Source organism: Passer domesticus, unplaced genomic scaffold (assembly GCF_036417665.1).
Source record: "Passer domesticus isolate bPasDom1 unplaced genomic scaffold, bPasDom1.hap1 HAP1_SCAFFOLD_37, whole genome shotgun sequence".
NCBI classification, from domain to species: Eukaryota; Metazoa; Chordata; class Aves; order Passeriformes; family Passeridae; genus Passer; species Passer domesticus.
Window position 1 is genome coordinate 264,315 of NW_026990149.1, and position 14,897 is coordinate 279,211.

The 14,897-nt window shown below is 49.9% G+C and overlaps 1 protein-coding gene and 1 long non-coding RNA gene across 2 annotated transcripts in view; one reads left to right on the forward strand and one right to left on the reverse strand.

Annotated features, from left to right (window-relative positions):
- LOC135292503 (hydrocephalus-inducing protein-like) overlaps nucleotides 1–14,897 on the forward strand; it is a 267,908-nt gene that overhangs the window by 33,155 nt on the left and 219,856 nt on the right. The window lies entirely within an intron of this gene.
- On the reverse strand, nucleotides 8,224–11,249 carry LOC135292560 (uncharacterized). The gene is made up of 2 exons (XR_010354798.1): nucleotides 10,838–11,249; nucleotides 8,224–10,085 (listed from the first exon to the last, which is right to left on the reverse strand). It is a non-coding gene; the product is annotated as an uncharacterized LOC135292560 (long non-coding RNA).

Sequence of the window (14,897 nt, forward strand, 5' to 3'; positions counted from 1 at the left end):
TGACACCTGTCTTGTAGATAGTTACACCAAAAGATGGTAAAACATGTGAAAAGCTGGCTATAAAAACAGGAATACAAACATGAATGTATTTATGACACAAAAAATGCAACAAAGGAAACACTGAACAGCTCACTCATAAAATTTATGATATCTCAGATTAAATAACACTCAAACCTGATATAAATTCCTTTCGACATCAATAGAGCTTAACAAGATGAACTCAATAAAACCCAGCCCTAAAAGGATTTCAAATTAATAAACATCATTTCATTATCACCTTAGTAGACCAAAAAGCACTCTCAAGAGAACTCAATGTTAATCACTATTAATACCGAACATAACTGGATCCATAAAAAGCTGGAATAGATCATTGTTCAAACTAAGTAAAACTGAAACTTAACAGAAATAAAATCTACCAAAATTTACTTAATAAAACTTAACCTTATTCAAGAAGGTAACTGAGCGTTACAATATTTGGCCTTAATTTAACAGAATTCAAATGAACATTCTTAAAAGTTATAGATATGACATGATGTAACTCAGTCTAAGGTTATTAACACAAAAAGACAACTTAAAGGTGAACAAGCTGTAAGTGAAATAACAGCATGATGGTGTACTGGAGGCATTAAAGTTGTAACAAGCATATTAGAATTAGAAGTAAATCAGTTATGAGTAAAACCCATGGTAACTGCAAATTCCATGGAAACAGAAATTCAGTAAGACTTTTCAAAGTGCAGGGTTACTGGGAAATAAATATAATAATGTGCAATTTAGCATATTGCTGAACAACCCAACAGCTTTTAGTGACAGTATCTGGCATCATTTTATATGGCAAATGTGTTAGCATTCTTCTTAAAGAGATCAGACCATGTTAAAATTTGATAGGTAATAAGGCGCTGCATTTACCGCTTTTCAATCTCTCCAGTAACTGTAAAACTACATAAAACAATCAGAATTTAGTCAGAAACTAAAATAAACTTTTAAAAACCCTAGAGCACCACGTTTTCAAGGCACACAAACACAGCTCTGGGCCGGAGCGGGGCCTGTGCCGCCCACAGGGGAGAGGGAAGGCGCTGCCCACAGGAAAACTATGGGGAGAACAGAGGCCATCTAAACTGCAATAACATAACTGTACACCAATAAAGCTTCTCTCAATATTCACACAATACTCATCCCTTAATTGCCAGAGCCAATCATCCCATTTTCCATCTCCCAGCAGGGCCCTGCGGCCGTGAATCCAGCCCGCCGGGGCTGGCCCGGCTCGGCTGCCACAGCCCTCCCGGGGCCGCTGCACCTCTGCTCCCCAAAACACTGCGGGGAAAAGAGCAGGGGAAAAGCAGCAACACACAACAAACCCTACAACCTGCACACAAAAGATAAACACAGAAGAGGCACAAGCTGCATTTTATTGCACATTCTGACAACAGTCACTGACTGAGAGTTGCATTTCCAAGGCCAAGATCTGTCTTTTGAGAAACTTCAAACTCAGAAATATTATTTTTATTAGATGTGTACAAGGCCAGGCCTCATTGGAGGCACAGCTTTTCTCACAACTCTGCATCATCTTGAACTGAAAAAGAATTAAGCAGTGTGGTCATGAGTTTGGCATCTCAGCCAGAAAGGCCAGGTATTAGAGGGAAGACGTCAGCCTACAAAATCTGATTATTTTTTCTCTTCCATTGGTCTGTCAATAACGATAATTGAATATATTCAATCAGAATATATTTCCACATGTTTACATGAAGGTGTTTGTATTTACATAAGCAATAATCAATCTGTAAAGGCTTTTGAATTTTCTTCAAGGACAAGGACATTTGAACCAATAACCCTTTCTTAATAGAGAGGCCCAGTTTAACTTTTCACTGAAGATGTTAAACCCAAGGGCAGTTCATGCAATGCTATCTTCACATGTCGCTGTAGAGACAGACAAGACACCTATTTCTTCATGCACAAGAGCCCATCTTTATTCTTCACAGCTCATATTTCTATGGTTTTCTGAAGGCATTGTGTTTCATTTTAATTGCTTACTAACTTACTGCAACTCAGTTCATTGGTTAGTAGTTGCTCATCTAGGTGTCAGTCAAAACCTTTCCTCTCTAACGCTGTTTCCATTCTTGTCTCCTGCATAGAAGATGTGGGTAGAAGTCTTTCCTCTCACAGGTGCAAATTCCTTTCTCACAGGAACTTGTCAGGCTAGCTGTTAGCTGTACTTAGCCCAAGCAGCAGGCCTGAGCCATCATTTTACAAGGGTAACAAGGCTCTTCTCTTATAGGGCTTTACCTGTATGCAACATTGACAGACGATTCTTTCAATCTTAAAGAATCATCTTTAATTTCTTTCACGTAAATTTTGACCTGTGTAATATCTGTGTATATGGTAGATTTGGAGTTCAAATCTGTTTTGACTCATGCCTTCATAGAATCCCAGACTCATGGAATCATTCAGGCTGGGAAAGCTGTGTGAGACCATGGAGTCCCAGCTGTGCCCGATGCCCACCTTGTCCCTGAGGCGACTCCGGCGTTTCGGGGTCTCCCTGGCCCCGGCTGCCGTGGGTGCCCAAGACAGAGAAGTCCAATTCAGCACGACCTGTCCGGGCCCCTCAGGCAGGCCCCAGAGCTGCAGGCAGTCTTAGCAAGCTCAGCTCTTTATTGAGATCAGCTCTTTAGTGATTCTCAGCTCATTTGTGATTTCAGCTCTTGGCTTGCCGAGTGCCTTTGGCAGATGCAGGGAGAGAGAGGAGAAGTCTGGGCAGCCGTGTCCATGGGCAAGCAGCAGGAAGTCAATTGCTGCTTGATTTTGGAGTGGTGCATGTCTTGTGGTTTCTTCTTCCTTTCAAAGATCGCTCAGGGCAGCCGATGTAGGGCTGGCTTGCTTACTGAGCCAGCACCCAGGGTGATTCACTTTGCCAAGGGCTTTAGCTGCAGCTACCCATGGTCAGAATAGGGAGACAGCAATCCTTTTTGGTTTGTTCCAATCGTATGATTTGGAATTGCAATTTTCATCAAATCCTGTGTAGGATCTTTTGTGCCATTTTCATTCACTTTCTTTTTTTCAGTTATGTAGCAAGGTTATATTTGATGTGAGGGTAGAAAGTTTTCCAAGGGTACAGGGACCTCCCTGTAGCCATGAGGGGATCCCAGCCCATACTCAGTCACCACAGATGAGAAATGTTCCCTTGGGTAGTATTTTGAGGTGAAGAGAGGATACAGAGATCACACGAGCAGTGTAATTACACCAATCAGGAGGGTTATAAGCTTTGTTAATTGGTGATGTGTCTTTCCCGTATCTGATTTTGGTCTGGTCAGTTTCTGGCCAATTATTTTTTTGATGTCTAAAGTAAATTTGACACAGTATGTTGCCTTGGAGGACCCCATCAGGTCCAATTCTTGGGGTTCCTCGAGAGCACTGGGCAGCATTTTTGTCCACTGGTCCCAGGTGCCCACCAGGTTGGGTCTCTTACCTGTGGTGAGGAGGAGCTCTGAGTTATAGACGGGCCAGGCATCGGCTGCGAAGGGAATTCCTACCAGACATGTGGGAAGTGGGTTATCCATGCTTCCCATGGATAAGCACATGTTATCCTGTTTGAATGTCCTTGCTGAGGTTACCCAGACATTGTGGCCAGGCTGTGGGCTAATCCAGGTGATGGCACACGGTACGTGAGGAACATCCAGGCAGCAGTGAGGACAGCACCAACGGAGACATTTTTCATCTCTGGACAGGAATGGGGCTTCTGATAGGGAATATAAGCAAAATTTGTTATCTTGATGGTGGGAGGGGAGGGTTAGGGTTTTCTCCTTTGTTCCTTTCCTCGGTTCCTTCCCCTCCCCCCTTTTTTTTTTCTTTCTTTTATTTTTTTTTTAATTTTTCCTTAAACTAAGGATGGGGGAGTGGGTATAAAGTTAGGAGTTTTTGGTAAGAGTTGAGAAAGGGGAATAATAGGGCTTTTTAGCATATAAAGTGATAATAACATATAATTCAGAGAACAATTTTGTGTTCAGGCTGTGTCTGGCTTATGGCTTGATGCAGCAGGATGTTGTTCAGCTTTCTGTTTTGTCTGTTGTCCTGTGATGGGATGGTCTTTTCTTCTGTATGTGGACATTTGGCAACGTCTTCGTCTCCAGGCAGAACTGGTCTGGTTTAGAGGAGGTCTTGTGTTTGACTCAGGGGAATTCTTGTCAGTGTTTGTGGGAGTGGTGTTTGCAGTGCCTAGGTATGGTTTTATGTTTTTTCCTGAGTACCATCCAGGAGCAGATGGTAGTAGAACACAGGCATCCCCTCTTCCCCAGGTAATCAATTGGAAAGGCCCAGAAATTTTATGTGTTTCTGGGTCCTTCCCCAGCACAGGTGGTTTCTCAGTGAACTTTGCTTGGGTGGTATTTGCAAAGTGGTGAAGTATTGGGGGGTCAGGCTCTGTTGTACAATTTAGGAAGCTGATGATGTAGAGAGCCTTGCAAAGTCTTTCCACTGGAGATTTGATTTTTGTTTCTCTTTGTTGCTGATTGAGGACTCTTTTGAGGGTTTGATGTGTCCTTTCTACGATGGATTGTCCTGTGGGATTTGCAGGTATGCCTTTCTTGTGTTCTATTCCCCACTCACTGAAGAACTCTAACTTACAAGAGGTATAGGCAGGTCCATTATCAGCCTTGATCTCCTTTGGTGCTCCCAGGGTAGGGAAGGCAAGGAGGAAATGTTTAAGGGTGTGCTGTGTGGTCTCTCCTGGATGAGCTGGTGCAAATACTGCTCCTGAAAACGTATCAACTGATACGTGCACATATTTTGATCTCCGAAAAAGTGGGAAGTGGGTCACATCTGTCTGGCACAGCTGGCAGCTCTTCAGGCCTCAGGGATTGACTCCTGTCCCCATAGATGGTATCTGGTAGTTTTGGCAGTTCAGACATGTGGCAACAAGAGCTTTTGCTTGATCTTTTGAGAGCTTGAACATTCTGATAAGGGCAGGCACATTTTGATGAATGTGCTGGCAAGCCTGGGCAACGATCTCAGGGACATTAGCAGTCTCTATTGCCACGGCCAATGCATGTAATTCCCTGTTCCCTCCTGTGATGATACCTGGGAGGTCGGTGTGTGACCTCACGTGCATGATATGGTAAGGTTGCTTTCTGTGGGAGATTAAGCATGTTAATGGACAAATCAGTTGGTGTAACTTTGGATTGGAAACCTCTTTGAGAAGAGCATGTTCTGCTCTCATACCTACACCACTCAGCCAAGAGCACCCTGTTACCTTTGGGGACACCCCTTAAATACCTTTTCCCTTACATCAGCCTGTTGCATATTCATACACCCTCATGCACAGCAAACTTTCCCCCAAACTAGTTTACATGTTCCAAGAACTGTTTGGCATGGCTCCTCCTTGCATCTGCTTTTTTAGAGCATGCAGATTCCTTGGCTGTGGTTTCAGTCCATTCTTATCACCTCCAGTTTTTGGGCCTTGCTCCACTCTGCCTTCAGACGCTGAGTGCTGACAGTTGGCAGATCTGTACAGGTGTCCTCATCCTGTGTTCATTGGATGTTATCCCATCCAAGCAGGCATTTTAACACAACCAGCCATTTCACTAAGCTTAATGAACAACAGAAATATAAACTATGTCTTTAGAACAAAGTTACTTTAGCACCACACATATAAAATCCATTTTAATATTTGAGAAAAGCCAATATTCTAATACGTATCTATAACAGGGTGAAGGAGCCCTGGCCCAGGCCCTGGCCCTGGGGGACACACAGACACTGCTGGGGGGTCCCTGTGCCCCTGTCCCACCCCCACAGCCCCAGCCCCCCATCCCCGTGTCAGGCTCTGGGGTCGATCTCGTGGAACATCCTCTGGGGGAGGCTGCGGCGCCGGGGGCGGGGGGACCCGGGGGGACAGGGGACCCCACTGTGCACGAGCAGTGTTGGACTGCTCTGGGGGAACTGTGAGGGGGGGCTGGGGCAGAGTGACCTCCCCAGTGACCTCACACAGGCACTGTGATGTCACACAGACACTGTGATGTCACACAGCCCCAGTGATGTCACATAACATCCTGTGATGTCACACAGGCACTGTGATGTCACACAGACACTGTGATGTCACACATCCACCAGTGATGTCACAGGCTACCTGTGATTTCATACAGCCACCTGTGATGTCACACAGCCTGCTATGTGATGTCACAGAGCAGCTTTGTGATGTCACAGTAACCCTGTGATGTCACAGCATTCTCTGTGACATCACACAGCTGATCTGTGACATCACATAGCTGATCTGTGATGTCACACTCTATGTCACAACCCTCATTCTGATGTCACACAACCACCTTCTATGATGTCACAGCTAGCTCTGTGATGTCTCAACCCCCTCACTGATGTCACACAGCCCACTCTGTGCTGTCACACAGCCCCTTGCTGACATCACAGCTGCTCTGTGCCTCCATGACACAGCCACAGAGGTGCCGCTGTGACACAGCCCCCTCTGGGACATCCCCCAGCCCCTGCCAGTGCTGAGCCCTGTCAGCTCTGTCTGTGCCCTGCTTGTGTCCCTGAGCTGCCCTGGCAGTGCCCCAGCCCTGCTGGGCTGTGCCCAGGAGCTGCTCCTGGCCAGAGCTGTCTCTCTGCAGCGCTGCCCTTGCCAGGAGCTGCCTCTGGGCCAGGAGCCCGGCCCAGCTCAGCAGCACAGACACAGCACCAGGACTTTAATCACCCTCTGGGGCTTTGGTGCTCTTTGCATCAGACTCAGTCCCTCAGAGTGTGCTCAAAGAACTTCTCAAGAGCTCAAAGTGACATTGAAATACTGAAGGTTCTTGTACTTTAAATAGATCCTGTGAGGGACAGGACTGAGAGAGTGTCCCCAGGTTCCAGATAGAGCAGAACACTGGAGGCAGTGATGACAGCTTCAGACAAGCAAGGCAAGCTCAGTCTCTGGTGCTGAGCAAACCTGGATGTGTTTCAGGAATGCAAAGGGCCAAGGCCTGAGCCCCAGCCCCTGGCCAGGCAGATCCTGTCCCTCCCTCCTTGCTCAGGGCTCTTCCCGGGATGGGCACTGGCATGTGGGGATGTGCAATGCCAAGGGCAGCACCATGGGGTGGCCCCTGCCAGGCTGCTGGGCAGGGACAAGGAGGCCATGAGGCCCCAGGGCTGCCAGGGTCACTTGTCCCCTCCTGGCTCAGGCCCAGGGCCAGCAGCCATGGCCAAAGTGCTGCCCAAGGTGGTTCTGTCAGGGCCTTGCAGCTGCTTCCCATCCCTGTGCCCTGTGCAGCCCAGGCTGTCCTACGGTGTCCCTGCCCTGGCCTCTGTCCCTGCAGGCTGTCCTCATCCCCCGCTGCCCCACCTGGCTGGCCCCTTCCTTTGCTGACAGCTCTGCCTCCTGCCTGCCTCTGCCTGCCACACAAAGCCTTGGCCCTGATACCAAAAGGGCTAATTCAATTTTTACCATGCCTGTGAACTTTTAGCACAGGAACAAGGCATGCAGGGGCTGCTTTCCCAGCAAGGATGGTTGGAAGAGAAGAGGACATCTGGCCAAAGAATGCAGAGAAAAAAGAAGGACTGAAACTGGGAACTTGGGGTGGGTTTTATGGACATGGGTAAATTGTAATACACATTTAGCAACTCTATATAAGCACACACTGGTAGAATTACATGTCCACATAAGGTTAGGAGTTATCCCTCACTAAACCTCAGGCCTGAATAAATGATCCCCTCTTAAAGAGCAAATTATATTAAGGAGCCTTATTCGGATATTTTGGAGGTTTGGTGACGGCAGGGCCTCATGGAACCAAAGAGTCAGCTGCAACACTGTGCACACTCATGGAACACAGGGTCCATTGTGACACAGCAGAACCTCATGGAACCAAAATCCATTTTGGCACACTGGGGCCACATTGAACCAATGGCCCGTTGTGACACTGTGGATCCAAGGAGACCATTGTGACTGAGGAACCTCATGGAACCAAGAGTCCATTGTTACACTGTGGGGCCCTGTGGACCCAAGGGGACCACAGTGATTTTGGGGGGGCTCATGGAACAATGGAGACTCCTCTGACACTTTAGGACCCACTGGAACCAAGGGGCCATTATGGCATGGCAGGGCCTCATGGAATCAAGGGGGCTACAGTGAACACTGTGGATCTCCATGGGATGAAGGGTCCAATGAAACCAAGGATAACATTGTGACACTCTGGGGCATCATGGTGAATCATTAAAACTGAAAATCATGCACAAAGACTTTCTAACTAGTCCAAGTTAGAAAGTGGTGTGTTTATTACGCTGGCAGGCAGCATGGGGCAGTTGTTCCCGAAATGTGTGACAGTGTTGTACAAGGATTTTTGCCTTCTATTTCCCAAAATAATACATATGCAAAACCCAGCACCTCCCCTCCCTGCTCTGTATTAAAATGAGGTCATTAGTCCTTCACGCCTGCGCAATTCTTCTCTGGAATTGGGTCGGTGGTCTCCAACTGGGTCAGTGGTCTTAAGGGCTGAAGTCAGGAATGTCTTCATCAGCTCTCTGTGACCCTCTGGCACCATCCAAGGCTCCCTGCTTCATGATGGATTGCTACAGAGTCCAGGTGACGGGCATTGTTCTACTGGTTTCAGTATGTTCCTCTAATGGTTCACTTGCTCCACTTCCTTCTACAAATGAGCTCATAGTATAACAATTAGCTTTAGGTTAAGCATCTAATAATCATTAACCTAGTGTTGGTGTATCTAACTTCATTATGAACTGGTTCAAACACTCAACTAAAATCTTGACCCTTTAAAATCATGATTCAGAAGAAGTTAGGCTTCTTCCTTTTATGAGCTATAGCTGCTCTAATATTTCTTCCTTGCTTGATGCTGTTTCATTTGGCTCATCACCAGTGCAGTTCAAGGCCTGCAAGTAGTGACCATGCCCATGGACCAAAAGATGACTACATCTAAAACAGCGCAAAGGATTATGGTGTTAAAGAAACAAAGAAATTCAGAAGACCCCTTCAAAGAAGCGAGATTGATTTGTGAAAAAAATGAGCGAATAATGAAGGCTAGAAAACAAGGAATATTGCTCAAGCCAAATGATTTAGAAAAAGAAAGAGGGAGGATTGTGAAAAATGCATATTATATGACGGACTCCTTGCAAATATTAAAAGGTATACTGTATGTGTTGTCTTGGAAAGTTATGTTGTATTAATTTGTAGTACTGTATTAATCCTTTTTACGTAGTGTGGTAAATATAGTTTTAGGCTATAACACAATATTAAAATAGAAACTGCAATGTAAGATACGTTTTCTAACTAGATCAAGGAATGGATAAGATAATCTAGAAATTCTTTGCACTGAAATAACAGCAACAAGACACCAAAATCCCAAGAGAATAATTATTGCCTCCCTATTGGAAAAAAACAGACTTTGAGGAGCCAAAATATTGATGGACAAAATGAGGGGTGAAGTTGACAATAACCAGAAAACACCCTTTGTTTAAAAAGAATTTTTGAATCATGTGATCATGAGATATATGAATGTGCAACAGGCTATTGCTTTCAAGGGTTAATCCCTTGTTTGCGAGGCATGCTTTTGTGTGGCAGAGTGCAAAACACACCAAGACGTCTGTAATTCCACGCTTTTTATGGTCCTTTATTATCCTAACTCTAATTGTCCAAGTTCTTATAGCTCTAATTATTATTACTATTTTCATAACTATTTTATTATTATTAAAATTTCAAAATTTTAGAACAAGCGATTGGCATTTTTCAAGATGAATCAGAGGAAAATTAAGGCCAAACCAAAAGGACAAGCAGCCAGGTGTGTTCCCATCATGGATCACAGGGAATGTGGGTCACCAGGGCTGTGCCCAGCGTGGCTCCTGCAGTGGGGGATGGAGCTGAAGCAGCGCACGAAGCTCTTCCCGCACTCGGGGCACTCGCAGGGCTTCCCTCACCGGTGCCTCCGTTGGTGTCGGGTCAAGTGAGAGCTGCTGGAGAAGCTCTTCCCACACTGGGGACACTCGTAGGGCCTCTCCCCAGTGTGGATGCGCCGGTGGGTGACGAGGGTGGAGTTGTGCCTGAATCCCTTCCCGCAGTCGGGGCAGCAGAAGGGCCTCTCCTCTGTGTGACTCTGATAGTGCTGGAAGAGATGGGATCGGATCTGGAACCCCTTCCCACACTTGGAACATTCGTAGGGCCTCTCCCCAGTGTGGATCTTTTGGTGGACAATCAGGCTGGAACGCCGGCTGAAGCTCTTCTCACATTCCCCACACTCGTGGGGCCGTTCCCCAGTGTGGGTCCTCTGGTGCCGGATCAGGGTGGAGCTGTGCCTGAAGCTCTTCCCACATTCCTCACACTCGTGGGGCCTCTCCCCAGTGTGGATGCGCCGGTGTCTGACAAGATGGGAGTTCCGCCTGAAGCCCTGCCCGCAGTCGGGGCAGCGGAAGGGCCTCTCCTCTGTGTGCGTGCGCTGGTGCACGAGGAGATGGGAGCTGCTCTGAAACCTCTTCCTGCACTGATCACACTCGTAGGGCCGTTCCCCAGTGTGGGTTCTCTGGTGCCTGATCAGTTGGCAGTTCCACCTAAAGCTCTTCCCACACTCCAAGCACTTGTGGGGCTTCTCCCCATCAGGAACCTCCTCATGGACCACCAGCTCCAAGCTCTGGCTCCATCTCCGGCCGCCTTCCCGGCCCAGGCTGGCTCTTTCCCCCTCAGATCCCCGCCATCTGCGTTTGCAGCCCCTCCTCGTGCGGCATCTCCGGGGCTTTTCCTCCCCGTTGGGTTCCTGCACCGTGGAGCCGCTCAAAACGGCCTCTGCCACGAGGTTCTGCTCTGCTGAGCTGGGAGATGGAGCAGGAAAGAGGGGGAAAGGGGCACTGACTTCCTCCTCACCTCACTCTGTGTCCCAGGGCATCTTCCTCTTCCTCACTACCTCACAAGAAGTGACAATGGGAAATCCTGGTTTGGGGAAAACAAGGGACGAGCATGTTGAGTTTGAAGGTCCCTCAGCCCACGTCCATCTCTACAATTCACCGGCCATCTGACCTCCAGAAAAACCTCCCAAACACCAAGATTCAGCACTGGAAAACCCTGCCCAGGAATTCCCCGTCCCTGCTCCCTCCCCTCTGCTGTTCGGGGTTCCCCCTGTCCCAGCTGCTGGGGTCACGCTTGCATTGGGGGTCCCCCTTCTCCTCGGTGCCCGCCCTCCCCAGCCTGCTGGCAGTCCCAGCAATCCCAAAAGCTGCCCCCTCTTCGCTCCCCATTCAGGGATGCCGGGCCTTTTTGGGCTCCCTTTTGGGCTCCCTTCTCCCCTCATGCTCTGCTCCGGGCTGCAGGGGCTCCAAGGAGTCCCCCCTGCCCCTCTCCAGCCTCTGCAGGCTCCCGCCAATGGCGGCGCTCCCCCCTCTCTGGGCTCCCCACTTTGGGCTCCTGGGGGACACAGGGCTCTGCTCCTCCAGGCTGCCTCTGCCGCCAGCCGCCACCGCCACCCCCCGATGTCCCCACAAGGGGCCTTTTCCGCTCAGCCTCGCACTTCTTCATTCTCCAAACATCCCCCAAAAAACCCAACTGGGAGGAACTGGGAGTGACTGGGAACATGCTGGTGGTCACTGGAAAAAACTGGGCTTCTACTGGGATCAACTGGGATCACACTGGAGGTGACTGGGATCATCCTGGCAGTGAGTGCCACTGCACTGAGGCTGACTGGGAGTGCTTGGCAGCAAATGGGATCATACTGGAAGGAACTGGGAGTGACTGGAACCAAAGGGAGGGTGGAAGAGAGCCACTGGAACCATGTGGAGCACAACTGGTTCATACTGGCAGGGACTGGGAGCACACTGGGCTCATCTCTGGATCATACTGGGAGGGACTGGACTGATACTGGGAGAATCTGAGAGTGACTGGGAACACACCCTGCACATCATCCCCCATACTGGGCCTGACTGGGAGCAACTGGGATTGTACTGGGAGCACACTGGGAGGGCTGGCATGTGACTGGGATCCAACTGGAGCTTACTGGGATCATGTTGGGATTGAAAGGGAGTGGCTGGGATCACACTTTGGGCTACTGGGAGCACCTGAGAGAAACTGGGATCATGCTGCAAGCAAACTGGAGGAACTGGGCAGGACTGGATGCATGCTGGAGGCAGCTGGGATATTCTGGGCATGACTGGGGGATCACACTGGGAGAACTGACACCTTCCTGGGGCCTTGGAAGCGCCTGGAAATTACTGCAGACATGCTGGGACAAGGTGGGAAATGTTGGGGGCTTTTCTGGATTTTGGGGGGTTTGGATTTTGGGGGTTTTATTGGCGCTTTGGGGGGTGTTGTTCTGGGGGTGTTTGGGGGTTTATTGAAAATTTTGGTTGGTTTTTTTTTTGTATTTTGGGAGGTTTTACTGGGATTTTGTTGGGGGTTTTTGCAATTCTCATAAATTCTGGGGGTTTTATTGGGAGTTTTAGGAGATTTTGAGGTATTTATTGGAATTTTGGAGGCATTTAGTGGGATGTATTTGGGATTTGGGTTTTTTGGCAATTTGGGGTTTTTTGGGAGTTTTGGTGGGATTTAGAGAAGTTTTGTTGGGATTTTTGGGTGTTGCTCTGCTTTCTTTGGGTCTTGGGGGAGATTTTGCAAGATTTTTTAGGGGACATTTTTTGGGGCGGATTTGTGGGGTTTCATTAGGATTTTGGGTGTTATTGGGATTTCAAAAGATTTTGTGGGCTTTTATTGGGATTCTAGGGTGTTCTAATGGGATTTTGTGAGATTTATTTCGGATTTCATTAGTTTTATTGGGACTTTTGGGGATTTTAAGGAGATTAAGGAGATTTTAATGCCTCTCAGCCATTACGCAAACCCTGGGACAACCCAAAGGCCCCAGACCCCCAAATGCCCCACAAATTCCACTAAAAATCCCAAATTCCTCAAGAAATTAAAATAAGATCCTCCAAAACCCCAGAGAATCCCACCAAATCCAAGTGAAACCCACCCAAACTCAAAAAAACTCCCCAAAATTTCACTAAACCCCCTCAAAAATCAACCCCCAACCCCAATAAAATCCCCAAAATCCAAAACTCCCCAAAGCCACAAAACTCCCAAAATCCCATAAACCCCGAAACACAATAATTCTCTCTGAATCCCCAATAATACCCCCTCAACTTCCATCAAAACCCTCCAAAGCTCTAAAAACGCCCTCCCAAAATCCCCAAAAACCCTCCCAAAATTGCCCCCAAATGCCAAAAATGCCCCCCAAAATTGCCCCTCAGAACCCCCCAGACTCTCTGGGGCCGTGCTGGGTCAGGGGCACCGGCCGGTGGAACAGGAGCCACCTCAGGGGCCCTCGGAGCTCTGTGGGGAGGGGGCACCATGGGAGACCCCCAGAAACGGGACGGGGGGGAGCCTGGGAACCCCCAGGATCCCCAAATCTCCCCCGGGAACCCCAAATCCCCCTGAAAAGCCCCCAAGGTTGGCCCAGGACCACCCTGGAACCCCAAAGTCCCCCCAGCACCCCCAGGACCCCCCTCGAGACCCCTCTCAGGACCCCTCCCCACCCCCAGATCCCCCCACAGTGCCCCAGGACCCCTCCCCAGACCCTCCCTGACACCTCACGATCCCCCAGCCAAGACCCCTCCCCAGACCCCGCCCCACACCCCGGAACCCTCCCCAAAGCCCCCCCAGCCCCCCGGACCCTCCCACGCCCCCCCGATCCCCTCTCAGCCGCTCCCGGCCCTGTCCCGGCCGCCTCAGCAGCTCCCGGAGCGCTCCGGCCGCTCCCAGCGCCGCCCCCCGCTCTCTGCAGCGCCCGGCACGGCACCGCCGCTGCGGCTCGCCTCTGATTGGCTGCAGCGCCGCGGGGAGGCGGGCGCTGCTGAGGGGAGCCGCGCCCTCATTGGCTGGTTCGGGGCGGGGCGCGCCGCTATTGGCTGGGGAGCCGGCGCGCGCGGCGGAGGCGGGAGATTCAGAGGCGCGCGCGGCTGAGGAGGGCGCTGAGGGGAAACTGGGGGGGTTTGGGGCGGTCTGAGGAGAAATTGGGGATTTTGGGGAGATTGACGGGAAATAGGGGGTGTGCGGTGGGTTTGGGGGTGAGTGAGGGGGTCTGAGGGGGCTTTGGGGATCTTTGGGGGCAGCTTGAGAGGGTCTGGAGTGTTCTCAGGTGGGTTTAGGGGGATCTGAGGGGAATTGGGAGGGTCTGAGGGGATTTTGGGGGATTGTGAGAGGAGCTGGGGGGCTCTGGGGGGTTCTGAGGTGCATCTGGGGGGATTTAGCGGAGTGTGAGGGGATTTCCCAGGGTTTGGGGGGGATTGAGGGGTCTGAGGGGGATTTGGGGCAGTCTGATGGATTTGAGGGGGGTCTCAGGTGGGTCTGGGGTCAATTTTGTGGGGAACTGGGGGGTCTGAGGGTCCCGGGAAGGTTTTGGGGGTCCAGGGTGATCCTGGGCCAACCTTGGGGGGGTTTGGGGCTCCCGGAGGGGTCCCGGGGGAGATTTGGGGGTCCCGGGGGGTCCCAGGCCCCCCCTGAACCGGGGTCTGGGGGTTTCGGGGCGAGGGGGCACAACAGGGGTTCCACCCCCCCCTCCCGTTTCTGGGGGTCTGCCATGGTGCCCCCTCCCCACAGAGCTCCGAGGGCCCCTGAGGTGGCTCCTGTTCCACCGGCCGGTGCCCCTGACCCAGGATGGCCCCAGAGACTCTGGGGGGATTTTGGGGGGCAATTTTGGGATTTTGGGGAATTTTGATGAATTTTAGGAGGGTTTTGGGGGATTATCTTGGGGCTTCTTTAGGGCTTTATTGAGTACTTGATGGAAGTTCAGGAGGAATTAAAGAGGTTTTGGAGAGAATTATTGGGTTTTGGGGGGTTATGGGATTTTGGGGGTTTTGTGGATTTGGGGAGTTTTGGATTTTGGGGATTTTATTGGGGTTGGGGGTTGATTTTTGAGGGGGTTTAGTGAAATTTTGGGGAG